The sequence below is a fragment of the Zophobas morio genome, unplaced genomic scaffold, assembly GCF_036711695.1.
Source record: "Zophobas morio isolate AGI-343-1 ecotype UQ-CSIRO unplaced genomic scaffold, CSIRO_AGI_Zmor_V1 ptg000040l, whole genome shotgun sequence".
Lineage (NCBI taxonomy): Eukaryota > Metazoa > Arthropoda > Insecta > Coleoptera > Tenebrionidae > Zophobas > Zophobas morio.
This window is the reverse complement of record NW_026972145.1, coordinates 453,871-467,910: the sequence shown is the minus strand read 5'-3', so window position 1 is coordinate 467,910 and position 14,040 is coordinate 453,871. Positions and strand designations below refer to the sequence as shown.

The following is a 14,040-nucleotide window of genomic DNA, read 5'->3' as shown; positions in this document are numbered from 1 at the left end:
GTTCCTGAGTAAATCAGTAAAATAAATTTACGCTTTCATTTATTTTCTTGAATCACCCTGTATATGCAAATCCAAAAAATATGAATGGAGTGATAGATCACAAGTACAGACTGATCATATTTTGTACATTTTAGATATGATTTATTCGGCAAATTTTCGAGCTGACGTCATCAAGTTTTTGGAGGGGATAAGCAAATATATTTTGACTAAACATTTATTATGCTCTTTATAACCTTAAAACATCTGCAAGATGTCAGAGCATTCCGTTTTGTAGTTCCTGATTAAATCAATAAAATATATTTACGCATTCATTAATTTTTTTGAGTCACTCTGTATATGTAAATCCAAAAAATATGAATGGAGTGATAAATGACAAGTACAGGCTCATCATCTTTTGTACATTTTAGATATGATTTATTCGGCAAACTTTCGAGCTGACGTCATCAAGTTTTTGGAGGGGATAAGCAAATATATTTTGACTAAACATTTATTATGCTCTTTACGACCTTAAAACATCTGCAAGATTTCAGAGCATTCGGTTTTGTAGTTCCTGATTAAATCAATAAAATATATTTACGCATTCATTAATTTTTTTGAGTCACCCTGTATATGCAAATCCAAAAAATATGATTGGAGTGATAGATCACAAGTACAGACTCATCATATTTTGTACATTTTAGATATGATTTATTCCACAAACTTTTGAGTTGACGTCATCAAGGTTTTGGAGGGGATAAGCAAATATTTTTTGACTAAAGATTTATGACGCTCTTTATAGCCTTAAAACATCTGCAACATTTGAAAGCATTCTGGTTAGCAGATTAAAAATTAAATTTCAAAATGTTGTTTTATAATTTTGATTTTTTTTCCAAAAATCTGGACGTTTCGGGTGAAAAGTCGATTCAGAGTTGTAAACTACATGTGTAGGACTATGTTATTTTATACAATTGAAAACCCATTTACTATGTACAATTTTGAAGTGACGTCATCGCATTAGTGGTGGGGATGATTAGACAAATTTTGGTTAGCGTTTTACCATCTACATGATATTCTTAATATAAGTACAAAATTTCACAACAATCGGTCGAGTACTTTCGGAGATTATCTGTGTAATAAAAATCCGGGACAACAGACGGACAGACGGACAGACGGACGGACAGACGGACGGACAGACGGACGGACAGACGGACGGACAGACGGACAGACAGACGGAAATGGGAGACCTATTTCTTCGTCTTCTAGGGGTCATGAAAGTTCGAGAAAACGTAAAAGTAGAGAGTCGGCCGACGGACTCGATTACAATACTTCCTTTGCTTACGCTCGGGAAGTAAAAAAGTATTCTGTTGGTTTATTATAGTTGAATTTATCCCGGCAGTGATAAAAAAATAAACAATTTAATCATTGTTTGCAAAATAATAGAATACAATAAACAATTTCTTTTGTGTATCTCTGGAACTCAATCTTTGAAAGTCTCCCACAAATTACGTTAATATTTTTTCTTTGTGACTCGTTCTTCCATTTATATATTTTTATATTAAGTAGCTTTCTCCCTTATCAGCAAAAATTTATTTCCGTTTGGTATATTTGAGCGAAGTAACCACAAATTCTGCACAATCCATTACCTTTCCCCCTCTTCAAACCCACACCAACCTAGCGCTTTTGTTCAAACAAAACAAAAATTTTTTGAATACCGTAATTAATATCACATTGTTACCACTGTCACGATCACCCCGCCGCATTGTTTCTTCAAACATCCAAGAAAATAATTTATCGATTTCCCTCAACCAACTAGACAGCTCTGCACAAATTCTCTCCACGTAATCAGGTTAACATGATAACCAACATGTACAACCCAAAGTTCATCAACCTTGAATTTTTGACAGCTTCGACACGGCCCAAAAGCATCCCTTTACCCACCCCGAGCGCCGCTCCCGAACCCATTTATCTCTCGTTAAAACAAGAATTTCCCGGAATTATGCAACCGGCGATTTTGCGCGTAATATGCTAATAAAAGGATTTGGTTGCGCGAAAAAATGAAATTGCGCGGATTTGCGTTTAATTTCGCCAAAAAGTTCCCGCGATCTCTCTCTGGGAGTCGTAACAATGTCGAAATGAGGCTCATACAACCTCATCGATTCGATTCTGTGATAAATTTTTGATTTGGGCCCGTGAATCCGGCCCACAATCGATGGGAGGTGACGGAAAGTTCGCGCCGTACGCACTGCGTAGTTTCAATATTTATCGCCCGTGTGGTTTTTAATCGATGGGGCGATCCGGCTCGAAGGACCAGTCAATGTGGCGGTCTTAAGTCGCAGTTGGTTGAGGTGGTGATAGTTCAGGGGCGAGATGAGAATGTCCAGTAAGCTCTAGTACGAAAAAAGTGATCTCCCGTTTCCGTTTGTCTGACTGTCTGTCTGTCAAATTTTGTGTCGATATTAAGAATATCGTGTAGACGGTAAAACGCTAACCAAAATTTTGCTAATCATCCCCATTATCAATGGAATGACGTCATCTCCTAAAATTACATTGTTAAATTTGTTTTTAATTTTGTAAAATAATTGACTTTTCACTATAGACAACCAGACTTTGGAAAAAAATCAAAAATCTATAGCAAGATTTAGCAATTTAACTTAAAAACTGCACACTCGAATGCTCGGAAATCTTGTTAATCAAAATTTATTCGTTTATCCCCTCCTAAAAAATTGATGACGTTATCTCAAAATTTTGCCGAATAAATCCTCACTGAAATAAATGAGGCAATTCATTGTATTGATCAAATCAAGCACGACTCACTCTGTTTTCCCAAAAATTTTCTGTGTTAAGAATTTTTGAAAATTACAGAAGCTCGAAAAACTGAAAAATCGAAACATTAAAAAATTGAAACATTGAAACATTTAAAATTGGAAGAATTGAAAAACTAAAAAATCGGAAAATCGAAACGTCGAGATGTCGAGAAATATAAAAGTCGAAAAATCAAGGAATCGAAAAGTCACAAAAAGTCCTAAAACTGAAAAATCGAGAAATCGGAACATTAAAAAATCCAAAAACTGAAACATCAAAAAACTGAAAAATCCAGAACTCGAAAAATTGAAATAATGAGAAATCGAAAAGTCGAAAAATTGCAAAATCGGAAAATCGAGGAAATGAAGAATTGAAAAATCTCAAAACTGAAAAATCAAGAAACCGAAACATTAAAAAATTTAAAAAACGAAATTTCGAAAAATTGAGAAATTGAAAAATCGAAAAATCCAAACATCGAGAAGTCGAGAAATCGAGAGAAGGAAAATCTAAAAGACGAAAAATTGGAAAACCGATTCATTCAAAAATCAAGAATTCGGAAAATGGACTACTCGAAAACTTAGAAATGGCAAAAAAGGAAAATTTGAAAATAGCACAATTTTAAAATCGAAAAATTGAAGAATCATAATACTGAAAAATCATAAGATTGAGACATTGGAAAACGAGAAATCGAAAAATCATATCGAGAAATTGAAGAACTGAAAAATCTCAGAACTGAGAAATCGAAAAATCAAAACCTTAAAATATCGAAAAATTGGAAAATCGGCAAATCAAGAAATCAAAAAATTTGGAAATCGAAAAACTGAAAAATCGAGAAATAGAGACATTGAAAAAATGGGACATTGAAGACTTGAAAGGCTAAAAAATCGGAAAATCGAAACGTCGAGAAGTCGAGAAATGGAGAAATGGGAAAATAAAACAATCGAAAAGCCAAAAAAGTGAAAAATCGAAAAATCGAGAAATCTAAATGTTGAATAATTGAAAAAGCGATTAATCCGGAAATCGAAAACTTGGAAAATGGACAAATCGAAAACTTAGAAATACCAAAACTTGTAAATTTGAAAAATGAAAAAATTTTAAAATACAAAAATTGGAGAATCATGTACTGAAAACTTGTAAAACTGAATATTGAAAAATCGGAAAATCGAAAAATAAAATTGAGGAAATGAATTCAAAAATCTCCAAACTGAAAAAAATCTGAAAATCAAAAATCGAAAAATCGAAAAAATCACAAAAGCGAAAAATCGGAACTTCACAAGAAGTACAAAAAAAGGCAACAAATAATTCGAACACGGGGGATAAAATAATCTAAAAAAATGAGAAAAAGTCACTAAAAGAGGGAACTAAAAAACAGGACAAAAAATGCGATGAAAAGAAAGGAATCAAAGAAGCAATCACAAAAAGGAGAACAAAAACGCTAAAAAAAAAGCGACGAAAAATCCGCAGAATGATGCGACTACAAAAAAAATATTAAAAACAACAAAAAAAGCTAAAAAAACGACAAAAGGGCACAAAGAAGAAAACAAATAAACGACAAAAATGGGCGATAAAACTGGGAAAACAGAGGTTAAAAAAATGAAGTAAAGTTATTTAGGCATAATTTTCCTTGCCCTTGAATTTCAATCAAAGAAATTTATAAAAAAGTCTGCTGCAAAAAAGTGACAAAAAAACAAAAAAAGCGACAAAATCTTGAAAAAATTCAATAAAGAAAAGGGCAAAAAAAGTCAACAAAAAAAAGACAACTAAACTGGGAAAACAAAGCACAAACAGCCGCTACAAAAAACCGACATAAAAAAGTATAAAAAAGAGGACAAAAAACATAAAAGTCTATAACAATTGAACACAAGAAAAAAGTGACCATAAAAATGACAAAAAAAAATTGGTCTAAAGAATTTCGACAGTACTTCCCTCGCTGTCGGAAACGTGACGACTGCATGCCTATTATGTTTTTTTTTCGCAGTGGATTTCAAAGAATTCGGTTTTGTAGTTCCTGAGTAAATCAATAAAATAAATTTACGCATTCATTAATTTTTTTGAGTCACCCTGTATATGCAAATCCAAAAAAAAATCAATCTAGTGATAGATCACAAGTACAGACTGATCATATTTTGTACATTTTAGATATGATTTATTCGGCAAACTTTCGAGCTGACATCACCAAGTTTTTGGAGGGGATAAGCAAATATATTTTGACTAAACATTTATTATGCTCTTTATGACCTTAAAACATCTGCAAGATTTCAGAGCATTCGGTTTTGTAGTTCCTGATTAAATCAATAAAATATATTTACGCATTCATTAATTTTTTTGAGTCACCCTGTATATTCAAATCCAAAAAATATGAATGGAGTGATAAATTACAAGTACAGACTCATCATATTTTTACAGTTTAGATAGGATTTATTCGGCAAACTTTCGAGCTGACGTCATCAATTTTTTGGAGGGGATAAGCAAATATATTTTGACTAAACATTTATTATGCTCTTTATAACCTTCAAACATCTGCAAGATTTCAAAGCATTCGGTTTTGTAGTTTCTGAGTAAATCAATAAAATAAATTTACGCATTCATTAATTTTTTTGAGTCACCCTGTATATGCAAATCCAAAAAATATGAATGGAGTGATAGATCACAAGTACAGACTCATCATATTTTGTACATTTTAGATATGATTTATTCCACAAACTTTTGAGCTGACGTCATCAAGTTTTTGGAGGGGATAAGCAAATATTTTTTGACTAAAGATTTATGATGCTCTTTATAGCCTTAAAACATCTGCAACATTTCAAAGCATTCTGGTTAGCAGATTAAAAATTAAATTTCAAAATGTTGTTTTATAATTTTGATTTTTTTTCCAAAAATCTGGACGTTTCGGGTGAAAAGTCAATTCGGAGTTGTAAACTACATGTGTAGGACTATGTTATTTTATACAAATGAAAACCCATTTACTATGTACAATTTTGAAGTGACGTCATCGCATTAGTGGTGGGGATGATTAGACAAATTTTGGTTAGCGTTTTACCATCTACATGATATTCTTAATATAAGTGTAAAATTTCACAACAATCGGTCGAGTACTTTCGGAGATTATCTGTCTAATAAAAATCCGGGACGGCAGACGGACAGACGGACGGACAGACGGACGGACAGACGGACGGACAGACGGACGGACAGACGGACAGACAGACGGAAATGGGAGACCTATTTCTTCGTCTTCTAGGGGTCATGAAAGATCGAGAAAACGTAAAAGTAGAGAGTCGGCCGACGGACTCGATTACAATACTTCCTTTGCTTACGCTCGGGAAGTAAAAACACAAAATGCGGCTACAGAAAGCGACAAAAAGTCACAAAAAATAAAGAAAAGACAAATAAAATCCACAAAAAAGGACGTACAAAAAGGGCGAAACTAAGTTGGACAGAATTTTCCTAGCCCTTGAATTGCCATAAAGAAATTTATAAAAAAGGCGGCAAAAACTCTTGAAAAAAGAAACTGAAAAAAGGGCAAAAAGACGACAAAAATGCAAATATGGAGGACAAAAAACATAAAAAGAGAACAGAAAATCGCAACAAAAAATCCACAAAACATGCAAGAAAAGAAAAAAGGGGTTTTAAAAAAAATGACCTAAAAACACTAAAAACATCTACAAAAACAGATAAAAAACCACAAAAAAGAAAATAAAGAAAAGACAAAAAATCCATAAAAAAGACCAAAAAAATGCCAAAGTGGGTGAAGGAAGATTGGTCTAAAATTATTTACACGCCTCTGAAGTACAATCAACAAAACAAAAAAGAGTGACGAAAAATACAAAATAACGCCAAAAAATCTCAAAAAATACAATTAAAAAAGACAATGAAAAAATGACAAAAGTCTACAAACAACAATTTTCAAAAATCTTGAAATAAAATGCGAAAAAAATCAACAAAAAAGACGAGAAAAATGCGAAAAAACATAAAAAAGAACAGAAAAACGTAACAAAAAAGTCCACACCAATTGAAAGAAAAGAAAACAGTGGTTTCAAAAAATGACGTAAGAACACTAAAAAACGTCTACAAAAAGCGACAAAAAAGTCCCAAAAAAAGAAAATAAAGAAAAGACAAAAAATCCAGTGAGAAAAATTGGTCTAAAGTTGTTTAGACACAACTTTCCAACAAATAAGGCGACTAGAAAAAAAGTGACCAAAAATACTAAATAGCGCCAAAAAGTCTCAAAAAATGCAATGAAAAATACGACAAAAGTCTACAAAAGGAAATAAATAAAAGACAAAAACACAAAAAGGGGCGACAAAGAATGCGTAAAACAAGGGTTAAAAAATGTTCAAAAGTTATGTTGATAGAATTTTCCTCGTCTCTGAATTACAATAAAAAAACTATATAAAAAAAGCGACGAAAAAAGGCGACAAAAGAATCTTGAAAAAATGCAAAAAAGACAATCAAAAAGGACAAACAAATCTACAAAAAACGACAAAAATGCGAAAACAGTGGACAAAAAACATAAACACAGAACAGAAAAACGCAACAAAAAGGAACACACAAAAGGAGAATTGGTCTAAAATTATTTACCCAGAACTTTCCACGCCTCTAAAGTACAATCAAACAAATGCACAAATAAGGCGACTACAAAAGTGACCAAAAATACAAAATATCGTCAAAAGGTCTCAAAAAATACAATTAAAAAAGTCAATGAAAAAATTACAAAAGTGTACAAAAAAAATAAAAGACGAAAAAGTAAACACAAATGTGACGACAAAAAATGCGTAAACAGAAGTTAAAAAAAGTAATTTTCACAGAATTTTCCTCGCCCCTGAATAACAATAAAAGAAATTTAGAAAAAAAGGGAACAAAAACTTTCAAAAAAAATTAAAAAAAAACGATGAAAAAAAGATAAAAAAACAACAAAAAAATGTGAAAACAGGTTAGAAAAATTGGTCTACAGTTATTTATTTAGACAGAACTTTCCATGCTTCTGCACACACGCACAGATAAAGCGACTACAAAAAAAGTGACCAAAAATACAAAATAGTGCCCAAAATTCTCAAAAAATGCAATAAAAAATGCAACGAAAAAATGACAAAAATCCACGAAAAAGATAAATAAAAGAAAAAACCCAAAAAGAAGCGACAAAAAATGCAAAAATAAAGGTTAAAAAAAATTGGTCAAAAGTTATTTTGACAGAATTTTCCTCGCCCCTGAATTAAAATCCAAATAATTATAAAAAGTGGCAAAAAAGCAAAAAAGGCGACAAAAAATCTCGAGAAAAATGCAAAAGAGGACAAAAAAATCTACAAAAAAGACGACAAAAATGCGGAAACAGGTTGAGAAAAATTGGTCGAAAGTTATCTAGACAGAACTTTCCACGCCCCAACAAACAAATAAGGCGGCTATAAAAAAAGTGACCAAAAATACAAAATAGTGCCAAAAAATCTCAAGAAATGCAATAAAAAAGGCAACGAAAAACGCACAAAAGACTACAAAAATGGAAATAAACTAAAAGACAAAAAAAAACAAAAAAGAACGACAAAAAGTGTGAAAAGAGAGATTAAAAAAATTTGGTGAAAAGTTCTTTTGACAAAAACAAAATTTTTCTCGCCCCTGAATTACATATATAAAAAAGCGAAACAAAAGCAAAAAAACGATGAAAAAAGGACAATAAATCTACAAAAAAAGACGACAAAAATGCGAAAACAGTGGACAAAAAACATAAACAGAGAACAGAAAAACGCAACAAAAAAGAACACACAAAATGCAAGAAAAGAAGAAAAGTGGTCACAAAAAATGACCTAAAAACACAAAAAAGTGACCAAAAATACAAAATATTTCCAAAAAATTTCAACAAATGGGTAGAGAAAAGGAAAAAAAAGAAAAAAAACAAAAATGGGCACAAAGGTTAAACAAACTTGCTCAAAAGAGAGAATTTTTTTCGACCCTGAATTACAATCAAAGAAATTAATAAAAAAAAGTGTACAAAAAAAGTAAAAAGGCGACAGAAAAATATAAAAAAAGACAATGAAAAAGGACAAAAAATCTACAAAAACGACAACAAAAAAGCGAAACTCAAGCACAAAAAAAAATAAAAACACAAAGAATCCACAAAAAAGGCGACAAAAATACGAACAGGTTAAGAAAAATTGGACAAAACTTTCCCTGCCTTTGAAGTACAATCAGTCAAATGCGACTACAAAAAAAAGTGAGCAAAAATACAAAATAGTGCCAAAACATCTAAAAAAAATGCAATAAACCAAAGACAATGAAAAAAAGAACAAAAATCTACAAAGAAGACGTCAAAATGCAAAAACAAAGGGCAAAAAAAATTGATAAAAAAGCAACTAAAAAGAGTGCGACTGAAAGAAGCGAATCAAAAAAGATTAAGAGCAACAACAACCGCTAAAGAAGATGTAAACACAGGACAAAAAATATTCAACAAACAAAACGATTACAAAAACTGACAGAAAAGGGCGATAAAAATGCAACAACAGGAACAAGTGGCTACAAAAAATTATAAAAACACAAAAAGCGACTATTAAAAGCGACAAAATATCACAATAAGAGAAGATTAAAAACAAGACAAAAAATCCACAAAACAGGCGACTACAAAAAATGCCAAAAATGCCACAGAAAAAGACAGATTTCCGTAAATAAGTCATCTCATTATCATAAAAGAGTACAAAAAAGAGCAACAGAAAAGTGTCACAAAACAAAAAACGGCCACAAAAAGAGACAAAATAGACATAAAAAAATTGGTCTAAAGAGTTTAGACAGTACTTCCCTCGCTGTCGGAAACTTGACGACTGCATGCCTATTGTGTTTTTTTCTCATTACATTTTTGTAGTGGGAATTTAAAAAAAAATTGCGATGACGTCATCAACATTTTTGCAAGGACACGTATATCAGTTGGGATAGATGTAGTGTAATACTAAGAATAAAATTATTATATTCTCAAATTTTCGGGAAAATGAATTGGGTCGTTTGAATATTGATTTGTAATAATCAATAAAATAACGAAACAATTTACTCACGTATACGTATCAGAGGCAACTGAAAATCGTGCATGTATAAACATTCTTAATTTAAGATGACAGGCGTAACAGCATACGTGAGAGTCAAACAGAGAAACTGTAAACAAAACGACCATCGGTTTTATTGCTTCGACTTCCGCTTATTATATAAAACATTGGGTTTTATTTTAATTCTTGACGGTGAAATTCACAATTGGTTGATTATATACATGTCTATTTCACATTCGCGGAACCAAGTGAGCGCATAAAACAAATGCAGGTCTGTAATGTTAAAGTCGATGTAAATAAGCGTGCTACCCTTATGTTTCAACCGAGTTTTTCCTTTAACAAATTTTGTGTCTACCAAATTGGGTTGGTTGGGGTGTAATACTAATAATAAGTGTTGCCTTTAATTTAATCAATAAAATAAATTGACTTCATTAATTTTTTTGAACCACCTCTTAAGAAAATCTAAAAAATATGAATGGAATGATAAATCACAAGTACAAACTCATCATATTTTTTGCATTTTAGATAGGATTTATTCAGCAAAATTTAAGGGTGACGTCATCAATTTTTTTAGGAGGGATGAACAAATACATTTTGAACAAAAGTTTACCATGCTTATAATAACTTTAAAATATTCCCAAGATTTCAAAGCATTCGGTTTTGTAATTCCTGATTAAATCGATAAAATAAATTCACGCCTTCATTAATTTTTTTGAGTCACCCTGCATATGCAAATCCAAAAATATGAATGGAATGATAAATCACAAGTACAGACTCATCATATTTTGTACATTTTAGATACGATTTATTCGGAAAACTTTTGAGCTGACGTCATCAGTTTTTTGTAGAAGATAACCAAATATATTTTGACTAAAAATTTATTATGCTCTTTATAACCTTAAAACATCTGCAAGATTTCAAAGCATTCGGTTTTGTAGTTCCTGATTAAATCAATAAAATAAATTTACGCATTCATTAATTTTTTTGAGTCACTCTGTATATGCAAATCCAAAAAATATGAATGGAGTGATAAATGACAAGTACAGGCTCATCATATTTTGTACATTTTAGATATGATTTATTCGGCAAACTTTCGAGCTGACGTCATCAAGTTTTTGGAGGGGATAAGCAAATATATTTTGACTAAACATTTATTATGCTCTTTATGACCTTAAAACATCTGCAAGATTTCAGAGCATTCGGTTTTGTAGTTCCTGATTAAATCAATAAAATATATTTACGCATTCATTAATTTTTTTGAGTCACCCTGTATATGCAAATCCAAAAAATATTAATGGAGTGATAGTTCACAAGTACAGACTCATCATATTTTGTACATTTTAGATATGATTTATTCCACAAACTTTTGAGCTGACGTCATCAAGTTTTTGGAGGGGATAAGCAAATATTTTTTGACTAAAGATTTATGATGCTCTTTATAGCCTTAAAACATCTGCAACATTTCAAAGCATTCTGGTTAGCAGATTAAAAATTAAATTTCAAAATGTTGTTTTATAATTTTGATTTTTTTTCCAAAAATCTGGACGTTTCGGGTGAAAAGTCGATTCAGAGTTGTAAACTACATGTGTAGGACTATGTTATTTTATACAATTGAAAACCCATTTACTATGTACAATTTTGAAGTGACGTCATCGCATTAGTGGTGGGGATGATTAGACAAATTTTGGTTAGCGTTTTACCATCTACATGATATGCTTAATATAAGTACAAAATTTCACAACAATCGGTCGAGTACTTTCGGAGATTATCTGTCTAATAAAAATCCGGGACGGCAGACGGACAGACGGACGGACAGACGGACGGACAGACGGACGGACAGACGGACGGACAGACGGACGGACAGACGGACAGACAGACGGAAATGGGAGACCTATTTCTTCGTCTTCTAGGGGTCATGAAAGATCGAGAAAACGTAAAAGTAGAGAGTCGGCCGACGGACTCGATTACAATACTTCCTTTGCTTACGCTCGGGAAGTAAAAAACAACAAAAAAAGCGTCTATTTACAGAAAGTGGCAAAAAGAACAAAAAAAAACGGTTATAAAAAGCAACAAAAAAGTAACAAAACTCAAAACGGATTCATAAACCACAAGTACTTTGTTACTTGTTACTTTATAAAGTTTCTGTATTTAAATGTTGGTGAGGACGATTGCATAAATTTTGGCTAGAATCCAGTAATTTCGGAGATTATTTTATATTATCTGCCAAATAAAAATCGCCACACATAGATGCAGAACGAACGAAAATGGACGATATATCGTTTCATCCTCTAGCTGACACGAAATCGTCAATCTAAATACACAACATTAAAATTCCAGCCACCGCGGCGCTAAAATCAAGCTTTTTCATTTTCTTTTTTAATGTTTAATTCTCGTGCAAACCAGAATCGTCTGCATTCACCGGAAAACGTAAATAAAAGCCCCAATTTTCATAGAACAGCGCATGCATAAATTTATCCAGACAGATTTGAATATCTATTTCGCATCGGGTGATCACACTTGTATTTTTTGTTGAATCCTGCCTCGTATTTGCGCAGTAACTATTATTATCAATTCCACACGGAAATCAACCGAAAAAAGTTTCGAGAAAATTAATAAGGCAATATTCTAGCACACGTATGAAATATTCGCACTGTAGACTAAATATAGCAACAAATCTCACCCGAGGGCCCCTCAAACTAGCTACTCACCTCAGAAAATCGGCCCTCGAGACACATGAATATGCAACACCAAACCTAGTCTCCTTGTTAGTCAAAGACACTCAATTACTTGAGAAAACCCAACTATGAGCCACAAAAGTGGCCAACATCTAAGCTCCGTCCCGACAAACAAACTTCTACGTCTTAATTTCGATAAAAACAACGAGGACCATGTTAATCTCGCACAAACACATCTAGTTTGTCCCGAAATTCTGATAATAATTTTTTGCTTTTGTGTCTAGTAACAAAGCCTAATTACTTCACTGTAATAACAAAGAGCGATACTATCAGTTACAAGCTAGCATGATAACGTATCAACCTCCGGTAATTTCTTTCGTTTGTTTACCGCAGAGATCAATATGAATGCAATTACCAACCAACACAGATGAATAGAAAAACGGTCAAGTGCTTGTACACTCGTCAAAAATGAATTTCGCCCATTCGAAACGAATTAAATTCGCGTGCTGCTTGAGAGAGAAAACGGCAGTTAATTAATTTTTTACATTCGGTAAATCCGGGCAAATTTCATTACAGCAACGTTAAATTTTTTATTTTAATTACTGCTCTTAAACGTCCATTAAGTTTGTTTACTTCCAACGATCGAAGAAATTTTAGCTGGCTTAATTAAGACGCAGCGAAACCGGTCCGCGGCCCGACCCAAGACAAACGATACCCCAACGTCCCCTACTAATAAATCTAGATCCCATTAATTCATAACATCTAAATCACAGCTTAACGTCCATTAAGTCGAGTCAAAAATGATGAATCCTTTCAATTAAGAACCGTCGTTTTGGCCCCGACGTCCCGAATAAATTTCAATACTAACGCAGTTACTAAATTTAGACCGAATTAAGTTAATGTCACCTGTCAAACCGTCGACTGATACTACGAAAACTGTAATTTTCACACACAATCGCATTTAATGATAATGACTTAATGACACACGAAGTTAGAAAAAAGTTTCTCCTACCTAGTGCAGCACGGAGATTTTTCCACACTGAAATCACTCAAATGCGATCACACGGCGGGCGGGAGGAAATGGGACCGCTGCTTGATAACGAAAAATCGGACGCACTGTAGCACTGATAAAGGGGCGATAAAGCGCTCGCGAAGTGAACAAGAGTGCGTTGGAGACGCGTCGGTTTGGCATCGGGACGCGTGCACGACTGGCGTCGCCGCCTCCACGGGCCGGCGGCGGCGACCACGCAGGTATGGTGCATCTTAGGGGGGGTTTGTTTTGCGAGAATGGTAAAATTGGGTTTGAATTGTATGTGTGATGTCTGGAGGCGGCTGAAGTCCTCGTCTATTGAAAGCGTCTTCAAGTGATCGTCGACGTACGACGGAATATAAAGTGCTTTGTGTTTAACATTAACTTTTTTGCTTCGGCTCGTTAAGGTCGAAGGTGTTACAAGCTTGTCGATAAAATTCGCGCTTAAATTACCCGAATAAATGCCACAGTTTTTCAATCAATAAACTTCTTAAATTCTATTCGCATATGTCTAAAAATGTAACCAACTTTATTG

At 33.0% G+C, this 14,040-nt stretch overlaps 1 protein-coding gene across 1 annotated transcript in view; it reads right to left on the bottom strand.

Moving 5' to 3' along the window:
• LOC135140472 (synaptotagmin-7) overlaps positions 1–13,670 on the bottom strand; it is a 905,289-nt gene extending 891,619 nt beyond the window's left edge. Inside the window, exon 1 of the mRNA XM_064071035.1 lies at positions 13,488–13,670. The gene's annotated coding sequence lies outside the window, so the exon portion shown is untranslated. The remainder of the gene's footprint in view (positions 1–13,487) is intronic.
• Between the last annotated feature and the right edge of the window lie 370 nt (positions 13,671–14,040).